At 44.0% G+C, this 12,312-nt stretch overlaps 1 long non-coding RNA gene and 2 other non-coding genes across 6 annotated transcripts; all 3 read left to right on the top strand.

Annotated features, from left to right (window-relative positions):
• The first annotated feature begins 4,540 nt into the window (after positions 1 to 4,540).
• Positions 4,541 to 12,172, top strand: LOC127032287 (uncharacterized). Of its 4 annotated transcripts, none has more exons than XR_007768741.1 (6): positions 4,541 to 4,577; positions 4,929 to 4,986; positions 7,482 to 7,623; positions 9,255 to 9,340; positions 11,095 to 11,181; positions 12,096 to 12,172. It is a non-coding gene; the product is annotated as an uncharacterized LOC127032287 (long non-coding RNA). The 4 variants fall into 4 exon arrangements; XR_007768742.1 differs by having other exon boundaries at positions 4,542 to 4,590; positions 7,482 to 7,575; XR_007768740.1 differs by having other exon boundaries at positions 4,542 to 4,590; positions 12,099 to 12,172.
• On the top strand, positions 7,309 to 7,386 carry LOC127033422 (small nucleolar RNA R38). The gene has a single exon (XR_007769102.1). It is a non-coding gene; the product is annotated as a small nucleolar RNA R38 (small nucleolar RNA).
• On the top strand, positions 9,079 to 9,156 carry LOC127033423 (small nucleolar RNA R38). The gene has a single exon (XR_007769103.1). It is a non-coding gene; the product is annotated as a small nucleolar RNA R38 (small nucleolar RNA).
• Positions 12,173 to 12,312: the final 140 nt, after the last annotated feature.

Here is a 12,312-nt window from a genome sequence, read left to right as displayed (position 1 = left end):
TGAAGTCTTTAAACCACAATTTGAGGACTTCAATAACTCAGACATGGATTAGGGGTTTGTTATGCGAATGGATGAGTGATATTTTGTGGCCTGCACTGTGCTGGAGGTCAGACGAGATGATCATAATGGTCCCTTCTGACCTTTAAGTCTATGAGTCTATAAAGTTCCCCAGGTAGAAATGCTTGTTATGCTAGAAGAGTGGGCTTCCCCTGCAATTCTGGGGTGGAATCCTGGACCCACTGAAATCAATGGAGGTTTCCCCTTGATTTCAGTGGAGACAGGATTTTATTTTACCCCTGGGATCAATCGATCGATCATCCCTCATATACCTTGCTCATCACCCTGGCATCTGAGCTGGGGACCAGCAGTAGCACAGAAATATTGTATCCCAAACTAGAGCTCAAACAGCTTTGTAACCAGTGATGTCTGCCGCTAATTTGTATGACTGATCCAGGAGAACCCATTACTTATCTGTTGAAATTGATTAATTTTTGTTTTTTTCACAGCACCTAATTAACCTGAAGAACTCATTTGCACAAAATCTTCCAGTGGCCAAGAGCTTATTAGCATTCAGAATAGAGTTAGATATTTACAGTGATGATAACATCCACCGTTGCATGAGACAGGGTAGAAATGTGTAACAGATATAAATCCCAATGCTCCAGGGCATAAGTCGACTCCTAACTGACAAAGGTTAGGGAAAATCTTCCCCTATGCGCAGATTATTCCATAATTGTCCTTTATGGGGTGTCTTGCCCTTCCTATGCAACATCTGGTACTGGATACTATAGAGTTTTTTAAGCAGGGATAGACTTCTCTATTCAGTGCTATAGAATAGTTCATAAAGCCTACAGAAAGGCTATCGTTTTCTATTGAATTCTATGGGGCTTTTCCATACACTACAGTTGTAAGGCAAAATTCTACCACTGAATATTTGTTTGACATGAGCGCCTCCTAGAGATGAAGGGCGGGTCAAGATTCTCAAGCAGACAAGTCTTTGCAGATAAAGAATTAAACTAAGATACCTAATGCATGATGTGCTTAGTGGAACCTCGTTAATTCTCACTTTGTTAAGCCCCAAACTCCACGGCTCACACAAACAAAAAGCTTTTTCTGTCATCCAGCAAAGATTTAAGAGTGGAAGCACGGTTGTAACCAGAGACTTTCTCATTTTTACAAAATAGCCCCAGAAACATTTTCTGCTTCAGTGTGAGTGTAGGAGCTTAAATAATTACTGTGAATTACACTCATCTCAGATAAAGGACCTAAGAAAATATTGTGGCACTTATTTATTGTGTTGGTTTGCTTACTTGCTATTTAGCAAAATTAATTAATTTGCTATGGGTTTCTAGCGATCTAGCTTAGGCTTTCAGTGCTGCCCATGACTGTAGGATCTGAATGCCTTCCATACAAAATCTATAGCAATAGCAATGTCCCTAATGAGTCTTTGACTCTTCTCTCTTTTCAGGCTCTAAGTTCTGCATGGGGTAGGCTTTTAGTTTTTTGGGCTTTTACAATTTTTTTTATTAATTCACCTTTATTGTTTTATATGGTTGATTTATTAAGGGTTTTTGTTTGGTTGGCCAGTTTAGGGTTTTTGAGGTGTTGTAATAACTGGGCTGACAAATGTATCCTCTTTGGGTGAAAGTGGATAAAAGTTTACAGAATGTTTCAATCACCTATAATGATAAATGGTGATGGGAAAAGAGGAGACAGAGAGATTGAGTTGGTGGGTTTCAGTCCACAACCTAATAGGCCAGTGCCCACATCACACAGAAGCACCACTCAACTGGCACTAGCTGGCACCCTCTGCAGAGTGGTTGAGCATTAAATGGACATGGAGACTGAACTCCAGACTCATCCCTGGAAATGGTTTCTCCAGGTAGGGTGACCAGACAGCAAGTGTGAAAAACTGGGATGGGGGTTGGGGGGTAATAGAAGCCTATATAAGAAAAAGACCCAAAAATCGGGACTGTCCCTATAAAATTGGGACATCTGGTCACCCTGTCTTCAGGTCAGGTCATTGGTGGGGGCGGGGGGCATTGGTGGGTAAGGGTGAATGGCTGGTGCCTATGCTGTTCCAGGCCTCTGGTTAGACAGAGGGTGACATCCAGAGGCAGTACAGTCATGTGGTTAGTGAAATGGTCAGTGAGAACCCAGGTCTCACCTGTGTTCCCACATCTACCACTCACCTGCTGTGGGACCTCAGCTGACTTCACCTCCATTTCCCCTCCAATGTTTCATTTCTCTCAATCTCTTTGGAGCACAGATCCTCCCTCAGGGTCTTTATACAGTTCCCAGCACACTATTGTAACATTAATATTAATTAGGAGGTCATTTGTTAGGGCTTCCACTAGCACTGTGCTTCCTCGGGGGATGGAGGAGAGGGAGTAATCCTAAGACAAGGGTGGAAAAACCTCGGATTTCTAATGTAGGGAAGATGCTCAGGGTTTTTCCTGTGTTATAGATTATACACCTGCTGGTTAACGATAGCATCTATGCATGAACAGATAAACCCCAGAGGTGTAGAAATGGAAACTTTGTATACTTGCTACTTTTCCTTTTGTTCCGTGTTTCTTTTAGAGCAGTATACATTTTGGCTATTTAAATTTTGTTATAATTTGTGGGTTGAGTAGTGCCCTATTAATTTTACGGCCTCCTTTAATACTAAATGATAATCAGACCACTTATAGCATGCATTACATATTCAAAATATTATACACACACTTACTAATTAATCCCAAACCTCTAGCTAATTAGCGATTTAAAGTTAAGGCTGGTACTGCCTGTTGGAGATGCAGAGCTCTGTATTAATGTTAAGTATGATCATATATTTATTATTAACTGTGAAGATTCAGCAAATGCCATTAATAACCAGTAATGCTAATACTGTGTTCATAGAGGCACTAGTGCTTGATTCTGAACTCACATCCATGTAAATCAGGAGAAACTCACCGACATCTAACCAGATCTGTCCAACTAGCTATAGTGTACTATTGCTGTGGTTTCTGTGCCGCTGGAGTGGAGTTACACCAATGTGACAGCAGTATATATGAGATCAGAACCAAGCCCAGAGTTTGAATTTGTTGCATTCTTTATTATTATTGTATTTCTTCTTTGTTAAGTGCCAACAGGAAGCATGGCTCAGTTCAAAATCCAAAATAAGACAATCCTTGTCATAGAAACTTACAGTGTAAAGAAGACAAGATATAATAGGGAATTTAGAGAAGGGCATAACAGAGAATTCTTTATTTATGTTATTAGCTCCTTCACAAAATGGGTGAAGCTGTGGGTCTTTCATTAGTCTCACCTTAGCTATCTTCTTGTATATGATCGGGGCAGTTCTAGGGATTTTGCCGCCCCAAGCACAGCAGACAGGCTGCCTCCAGCGGCATGCCTGCAGAAGATCCTCTGAAGCCGCAGGACCCGTGGACCTCCCGCCAAGCCGCGGGACCAAAGGACCCTCCGCAGGCAAGCTGCGGAAGGCAGCCTGCCTGCTGCCCTCGCGATGCCGGCAGCATGCCCCCTGCGGCTTGCCACCCCAAGCATGCGCTTGGTGTGCTGGGACCTGGAGCCACCCCTATATATGATATAGTGCTCCACCACTGATGCCAATCTTTAATGCCCAGTAGTCAAATTTCCAACAAGCATCATTGTACTTTCTGCCATGGAAGGAGCTCCCCATAATAAAACCACAAAGTCACTACATGTTTCAGAGTAGCAGCAGTGTTAGTCTGTATCTGCAAAAAGAATAGGAGTACTTGTGGCACCTTAAAGACTAACAAATGTATTTGAGCATAAGCTTTCATGGGCTACAGCCCACTTCATTGGATGCATAGAATGGAACATATAGTAAGGAGATATATATACATATACAGAGAACATGAAAAGGTGGGAGTTGCCCTACTAACTCTAAGAGGCTAATTAATTAAGAGAAAAAAAACTGTTATTAATTATTAATTATTATGTGTTTTTTACAATGCCTAATCCAGTGGCTCCTGCTCCCTCTGGCGCTGTGGTTCTGCAAAGAGCAAAAATAATAATTTTAGGAAGGGCTCGAATGGAGATATGGAGGCAGCTTTGTGAACTCTGCTAGGCAGTGGATTTAGCATGGAAGAAAGCACCAAGACAGGAGTGGGAGAAAGAAATTAACCAGATTCTGATCTGATTTGCAGCCCCACTGCTTCTGACTGCCCAGGCCGGCGCAACCCTGAGCAGAATTTGGCCTTCCCATCAGGCAAGCTCATTGTTAACAAAGTTAGCAGCTTGCCCCATGGAGCAGCAGCGCGTAAAACACCCCGGAGACCCAAGCGGGCTGTATGATGAAACCACCACCACTCCCTCCCTCCAAAGACCCAGCCTCACACCAAAGAAGACTCAGAGGACTAGCTGGCCAGACGAAAAAACTACATTTCCCACAAGCCCCTCTCAGCCTCGCGAGAGGTGAAACGAGACTTGCCGGGGATAGGGTGGGACACTTCCGGCTGTTGCGGTCTCTTCCGTTGGCAGTCGGCGGCGTGGTCGGGGAGGTGTTGGTTCGTGGACTCGGACTGTGGCAGGATCCGATGCCATCCTCGGTAACGGCGCCTTGTAAGCAGATGCGGGCTCGTGATATGTGAACGGGTGGCGATTGTGCATCGCCCGTGATGTGTCAGTTGGGTTGGTGCCCGGTTAGCGTGTGGCTGTGGTGGTGCAAGTGCTGCTCCCCTCCCCATCAGCCTGTGCGGAGGATCGGAGTCCGCAAGTCCCATGGCTGCCTCTAGCTTGTTCTCTCCTCCCCCACGGGAGGGTGAGTGGGCCCCGGGTGCCCCTCTGTCAATCGGCTCTGTTCCTCTGAAGCTACTGGCCCAGCTGGGTATGGGGAAGCGGCTGGGAATGAGCTGGTGATAAGATGCCCCAATTAACCCCCCTGGTTTCCCCTCTTGCAGGTCCCTGCCAAAAGCATGCAGGAGGAAGGGAAGCCCAGCAGCGCCCTGCTGAGCCCTGGTAAGTGTGCAGCTTAAATGACAGTGCAGGCACAGAGGAAAGCTGCTCTGCAGTAGAGTGACCAGATAGTAAGTGTGAAAAATCGGGACGGAGAGGGGGAGGGGTAATAGGCGCCTATATAAGAAAAAGACCCCCAAGACCGGGACTGTCCCTATAAGATCGGGACATCTGGTCCCCCTACTCTACAGTTATCTGGCAGCTCCCCCTTCTCTGCCTGCGGAAAGCTTCATTCAAGAGTCTGGGGTGTGGCACCCAAAGTCTTGGTGTAATTCAAGTTTAAAACCCACTCCTACTAGGTAATGTGACTTGTTGGGCCATTGAGTTGTCTCTTGAACCAGGAGTTCTCAACCTTCTTTCTGAGGCAGCCCAACATGCTATAAAAACTCCATGGCCCACCTGTGCCACAGCAACTTTTTATCTGCATATAAAAGCCAGGGCTGGCCTGCAAGCAGGGAAACTGCCTGGGCCCCATGTCACAGGGAGCATTGTGACAATAAGTTGCTCAGGCTTTGACTTCAGTTCAGGGCCCCAGGCTGCAGTCTTTTGTGGTGGGGCTTTGGTTTTCTGTCTTGGGCCCTAGGGAGTCTAACACCAGCCTTAAGCATGGTGGCCCTGAAACCTGCCTGGGGGGCCCTGGGCCCTTAGTTGAGAGACACTGCCTTAAACTACTCTAGGGTTCTCTGCTTAACTGTATATGCACTCGTTGTGGTTCCTGATTCTACCTACTGGGCTTTGCTAGTGGCCTCTGTGCTAAATGTGTCTGAGCTGTGTGTCTGTGTCAGGAATGTTAAGGTTTGTGATTCAAAGGGACACCTCCTATTCAGATTTTCTGTTCCAATGACTCCTGTATGTTATTGCCTACTTTGAAGGGAGAGTTTGAATCCTGCTTTTGTTGCCGAAGTCATTTCCTTTTGGCTGTAAACTGAAAGTCACTTCTGGTCTTGCTAGCTCATGGGAAATGTCTGAGAATTTTCACTTCTAAAGGGAATCGTTTTCCCCAAGGAACAGAGACTGAGGCTGTTCCCTTCCTTGCTCAAACTTCAGCATTTTATGCACTACTTTGACACCTACCTTGACTTCCTATTAATATCCTTTCATTGGACCAATTTCTGTTGGAGGAAGGGACAGGCTGTGTGTGTGTGTAATTTTCTGACTATATGTTCCCATTCTGTGCATCTTATGAAGTGGGCTGTAGCCCACAAAAGCTTATGCTCAAATACATTTGTTAGTCTCTATAGTGCCACAAGTACTCCTGTTCTTTTTGGTGTTCTTAAGGTCTCGTTCAGTTTCCCTTAACAAGGAACAGTCAGTGTGGAATCCAGTCAATATAACAAAGCTAAATTACGTCAGGTTCTGCTGACTGCCCTTGCTAAGTATTACTGTTATACAAAACATGAACATGTAATTGTATATGGTGTGTTTCTCTCCTGCTGTGTGGGAGAACTGCACAAACTGAAAACTAAGAGATTTGAAGTGTTCTTTAAAGTCTATAGGGATCTTTTCATTCACTTCAGTGAGGTTTGAACCATTGCCCTAACTGATTATTTGGGTAAACAGTATAGCTAATGATACAATATGCTGCATGTGTCTGTGATGGACAAAGTAAGCTTTTTTAAAAGGTACAGTTGAATCTCAGAGTTATGAACACGAGAGTGACTTCAGTTCGTAAATCACACACCTCATTTGGAACCAGAAGGACACAATCAGGCAGTAGCAAAGACTGGGATGAGGGGGGAGAAAATACAGTACGGTACTGTGTTAAAGTTTCAAAGTTGTGTTAAATCAGTGTTCAGTTGTAAACTTCTAAAAGAATGACCATAATGTTTTGTTCAGTTACGAACAGCCTCTATTCCAGAGGTGTTCGTAACACTGAGCTTCTACTGTAGATAAACGTTTCCTTTACTCTTTTCATTCCAACTAATCTTAAGGGGTTCTGGTAGCGGTGACACTTCAGAAAGAAGTGATTGATTTTTAAGCTGACTTTCCCATCAGTGCGAAGTGCTTCTCTGAGCAGTTCTGGTGTGAATTCTACTACAAAAGCAATACTCTGATACTAGAAAGATTTGTTTGTTTTTGGAGTGGGTGATGAGTTAGGCTAACAAACAGCCTTCATGCTGAACTTGCAATGCCTTGCACAACAAAACCTCTAACTGAAATGTCCAAAAAAGAGAGTAATATTGAGAGTACACACTGCTGATGCCACCAGGTGTCGTCATGTGGGGTGGAGAGCATGGTAATCAAAGGGATGGATGCAGTTAGAGTAGAACCTTTGGCTTTGCACACACTGACTTTGCCTGGTATGGGTCTTAACTGTTTTGAAAGCTGAGCAGGTGATGATACAAAGTTATCCCTGTCTGAAAGAGACCTTTTCACTTGTGGAGTTGTGATTCTGAAGCTCAGCACTGCAAAGTTGATTTAAGGAAACCCAGCAATGAAAGCTTGTCTGATTGTATGTTGACAAGCCCTAACCCTGTGACCTGTTTTTAAATTTCTAGGGTGCAGCACCTCTTTCTGTTTGGAAATCAAGGATGAGGCTTTTGGATGAGAGTATCCCTCCCACTAACCACCTATGAGTCTCTAAGGAAGGAGGTGAAAATTCCTTTGATCAGTCTTGTTTGTCTGCTCATCTGCACAATGGTGAGGCTTGTTAGCATCTGTCTTGTGCTGTCAAAAAAACTAGGTCCCTTTCATTGTTGTTGGGAAATGGAGGCAAGGCTGCTGTATTTAGTGGTTTTGGATGACTGTGTTGTGATCCCTAGGGCTAATGAGTGCAGATATAAAAGCTCAGTGCTTGATTATTGTAATTATTCTGTCTCTTCCCTCCCACCAGTCATGACTGCTGCTTTGTTGTAGTAGACATTTGAGTGTCCAAACCCCTTTGCTTTCAAAGATCACAAGTTGAAAGGTAGTGTTCCATGAATAGGGATTCAAGTCTGTCATTGTGCTAGGCTGGACAGCTGGGTGCTGTGACAGTCAAAGGTGAGTTGTAGAATGGAGTACGGAGGGATTAGGTAACACTCCACTATGGAGACACTTGATGCAACTCATCCCACAAATAGATTTGTTACAGGAATAGAGCTAGTGAAAGAATAATTAGTCTGTGCATTGATCTGGACTTACACTGAAGCCTTTTTAAGCTGTCTTTGGCTGGAGGGGAGTCATAGATCAGAATCACCAAGTGATGACTCAGCAGGGAATATAAAAGTTAACAGCACCTCCAAAGGATGTATTAATAGCTTATTTTCCATATGTCCAAGTGTATTTCATGTAATAAGCCCTGAAATGTCTTACAGAAAGTGCTGGTGGGTTCTTCCTGTATGTGGGGGTGGGGGGGAGGTGTTAACATTTCCACATAATGTTTGCCAGAAGCTGGCAATAAGAGGCAGGATGGATCACTTGATGATTACCTGCTCTGTTCATTCCCTTTGGGGCACCTGGCACTGGCCAGTATTGAAAGACAAGATACTGGACTAGATGGACCTTTGGTCTGACCCAGTATAGCCGTTTTTATGTTACATTCTTAACGCAGTGCAGGGTGGTCCAACCGGTGGCCCTCAAATGTGTCCATTCCACAGCAGACCTGCTCTAGAAAATGGTGTCCTCTGTGTAGCGTGACCTTGCCCGCATTGTATGTGACCACACGCCACATGGAGGACACCATTTTGTAGAGCATGTATTTCTGTATGTGGCTGGTGGAGGTGCCCCCAAACTAGCAGCCAGTCATGACCACTGAAAAGGTTGAACCAAGAGGGATGCTGTTGGCTTGAAATACAGTCAATAAAAATGAATTTTTAAGTGGCTTCAGGTAATGGACCTTCCCCTTCTTGTCCCTGCCAGTATGTAGTTTTACAGCCTTGTCTCTCACGCAGGGGAAACTGACTCTAACCACTCAATGTTGATTGTACAACGGACCCAAATTGGGAAGGGGTTGGGGAAGTGGTAGACTTTTTTTTCAGTTTAGTAACTATAGGTAACACTTTAAGTTGGTATCCCTGTAAGCAAGGTGTGGATGCCTGTTCTTGAGTGGGTGACAAATAAACAGTTGCAAAAAATGTCCTTGGCCTCATGCTGGGCAGGTCTCTAGCCTGAGTGCTGAGCTGGTGATGATGCTAAGTTATCCCTGTCTGAAAAAGAAACCTTCCTTTGTGGAATTCTGATTCTGAGGCTCAGCACTTTCATGTCTGCTTTAATGAAACTGGAGGATCAAAGTTTACTATAAGGACTGGTATGATGAATCTTTAACATGTGGCTTGTACTTGCATTCACAGGATGCAATGTGTCTTCCACCCAATGATCCTGTACTAAAGAAAGTGCTTGTTTCGAGCCAGGGGCTGGTAACTTTGACTGCATGCAGGTAAGGAATTGCTCAAGAAATGTTTCTCTGTGCTTTTGAGAAATCAACAGACTTTTGGGGCAGCAGGGGTGGGTCATGGTGTACAGAGTGCTGATTCCTTGAACCTCTTCCTTGCCAGGGTAGCATAGGAATGTAGTGGGTGATCATTAGTGTGTTCAGGTATTGCCCTCCTGAGCAGATTGAATCCTGTCTCTCAGCAGGCTGTAACCTGATGTGTTGGATGACAAAGGGCAGAGGAAATGATGGTCCAAATGTTGCCGAAAGGAGCAGAACTCTACTTGATGTCCAGTTTCCCACACATTCCTCCTCCCTGCCAGTTGCTTAGTCTCTGTGATCATATCTGGGTTATACCTGTAGCGGGCAAGACTGACACACTCTGCAGAGCTTTTCAGTCTGCTTTTCTGCCCCTTGAAGTCTATAAGCCAGTGATGTAATGTTATCCCTGTCTGACAACTCAGCCATGAGGGGAAAAACAAATATTCTGAGGCTTTTGAACTTTGCCCCTGCAGTTTATTTTTCTACCTTGGTGACCTTTGTAGAAGATTAAAATCTGAAAGACAAGATAAATGATAGGATTCAGCACAGGCAAATGGGACACTCAAAGGACATCCTATCATGGGCAATCATCTGCTTTGTTCTTGGTGAAATCCTATAGAACTTGCACTCTGGGACACTTTCCAGGAGCCATCCTTTTTCTACATAATGGATAAATGGAACCCTTAAAAATAGGCATTGCCCAGTTTGGTGCATTCTGTAAAATCTTTAGCAAACACAAAATTGGTTGTGGATTTCATGTATAATAAAGGTTTTGGTTTTTTTAGAGACACACATGTTGCCCTGGCTAGTGGGAGAATTTGAGAGATGTTTGGGCTTAACTTGAGTGACCAACCTTCTGTTTACTTACAATCTGTTTTTTGTCCGTTACCTTGACACTGGAATAACACTGTCAGTGTTTCTGGTCAGACGACCTTTGCAACTTGTTTTGCCGGCAAAATGCTCATTTAACTAATTCTAACAGGTGGGGAGACTATAGGCAAAACATTGACTATAACAACTTGATTGTGCCTTCTGTGGTGGCTCTTCTTATGGTGTCAACGAAATATGGGACATCAGAGGAATATGCTCCTGGAAGCCAGGATTTGGATTGGTCCTTAACTACTTGATCTATGTGCTGCACCACTAGCATGTCAGAGCAAAAGCAGTGTTCCATCTCCCCCCTACACTTGTGACAATTGTTACTTCCCATCCCAAGCGTTATGCAGCAGCCCAATTTCAGTTAGTGTTTGAGTTTCAGGTGCATTGCATGATGCTCCTCCGTTCAGTGATGCCCTGATCAGTGCAAGATGCAAAGACATAGCAAGAGGTCATTGCTTTCTCCTCAGGGAGCACAAGAGCCCTACTGTCCTCCGTCATACTCCACTTTATTTCTCCATCCCTGAATAACCCCTTGATTCTTTTGTCAAAACAGTAGGAGTAATAGCATTGAGAGCAAGAGGACTTTCTTGCTCTAGAGGCTACAGCAAGAGACTGGACATCCAATCCAGAGATTTACGTCCAGTTTCTGACTCTGTTCCTGACCTGCAGCTTGACCTTGGGCAAATCACTTAACGTCTGTACCCCATGTCACAAATGAGGAAGGAGGAGAACTCTCACTTTTTAAGCACTCTGAGATCTTGGATTTAAAAAAAGTTTGCAAATGACTGACACTTAACTTCATTCTTTCTAGCAACTCACTGTAATTTAAACTTCAACAGGATTTGAAGGTGTGATCCATTTGCTGGAGGTCCTGTAACATGTGCATGGTTCCCTGATCTGGAATGAATTGGATAGTGGATCCAAAGGTAACAGAACTCCTTTAGGCTTGAAACTTGGTATGTGGGATGGGGAGGAATGTAGTAGAAAAGCAGTGGATTTGTTTTAAGTGTTTGGTGTTTGATATGCAGTAGATTTGCAGTGAATTCCTGTACAAAACTTTCTGTCGTGGATTTTTCATGTCACACTTAGGCACAAAGTCAGGATTTGTTTAATTAGAAGGCATAATTTATGGGGTGGGAAAAACTGGAGCTGTCTGCTCCCAGGCTGCAAGTAAAATGAGAGAGAGAGGTTAGAAATAGAAAATAAAAGTAAACAGTGTTCAGTACTTGTGGAAATTCAGGAACTGTTTCAGCACCTATTTGCCATATCTAGATACAGTTGTTTTTTGCAGACTTTGCATGTCAGTTGACTTTGATAAGTCTCTAACTTCAGAGTGCTGCTGTCTCTATATAGTCCTCATTTATCAGTAGTTCTCATGTGGTTGTACCTGATATGTGCTGGTGAAGTCACCTTTGGGTAACTGCAGGGTTTCCTCTTCGCTGTTGAGTTTGACACAGCTCCGTGGTGTCTGTTAAGGTGAGAATGGGTCTTAGACTCAAGTGGGGAAAAGGGATTGCTTGGCGTGCTAGGAACATGGCTCCAGTGAGACTAGCTGTGACAATGACAGGACCAACCTTGCATCTGATAAAGTGCAGGTCTTTATCATGCCAGTCAGTAATAGAGCAAGAACTGATCTATCCATCATTTCAGTTAAGTCTTGCCAGCCTCCTCAAATGATCTTTTGTATTCCCAGTAAAATAAGATGGATGGCTCCTTTGTGTCCTTGGCGCTTGGCCACCTCCCTACTCTGATTTTTTGCAATACATTTGACAGCACAGAAGAAAAGGGCTTGTTAATGTCTTCCTTTACTGACTAGCTCCTGTCTTGTTTTTTCCCCCAGCAGGGCTGGCTGGAGAAGAAGAGTGCTGTTGACCAAGGAGCTTTTATCTTTCAGAAATAAATCATTAAAAATGTCAAGTGTCTGAGTTTCAGTGATGCTCTAAACCCAAAGTTAAGAGGGCTGCTTGGACACATTCACCTATGATATGTCAGACTCTATACTATGTGACTACAAGGTGAAGGGCAAGTCCCTCATTACTAAAAGGCTATATCACTAG

The sequence above is a fragment of the Gopherus flavomarginatus genome, chromosome 12 (genome assembly GCF_025201925.1).
Source record: "Gopherus flavomarginatus isolate rGopFla2 chromosome 12, rGopFla2.mat.asm, whole genome shotgun sequence".
NCBI classification, from domain to species: domain Eukaryota; kingdom Metazoa; phylum Chordata; order Testudines; family Testudinidae; genus Gopherus; species Gopherus flavomarginatus.
Note: the sequence above shows the minus strand (reverse complement) of the source record. Positions and strands in the feature narration are given on the sequence as shown.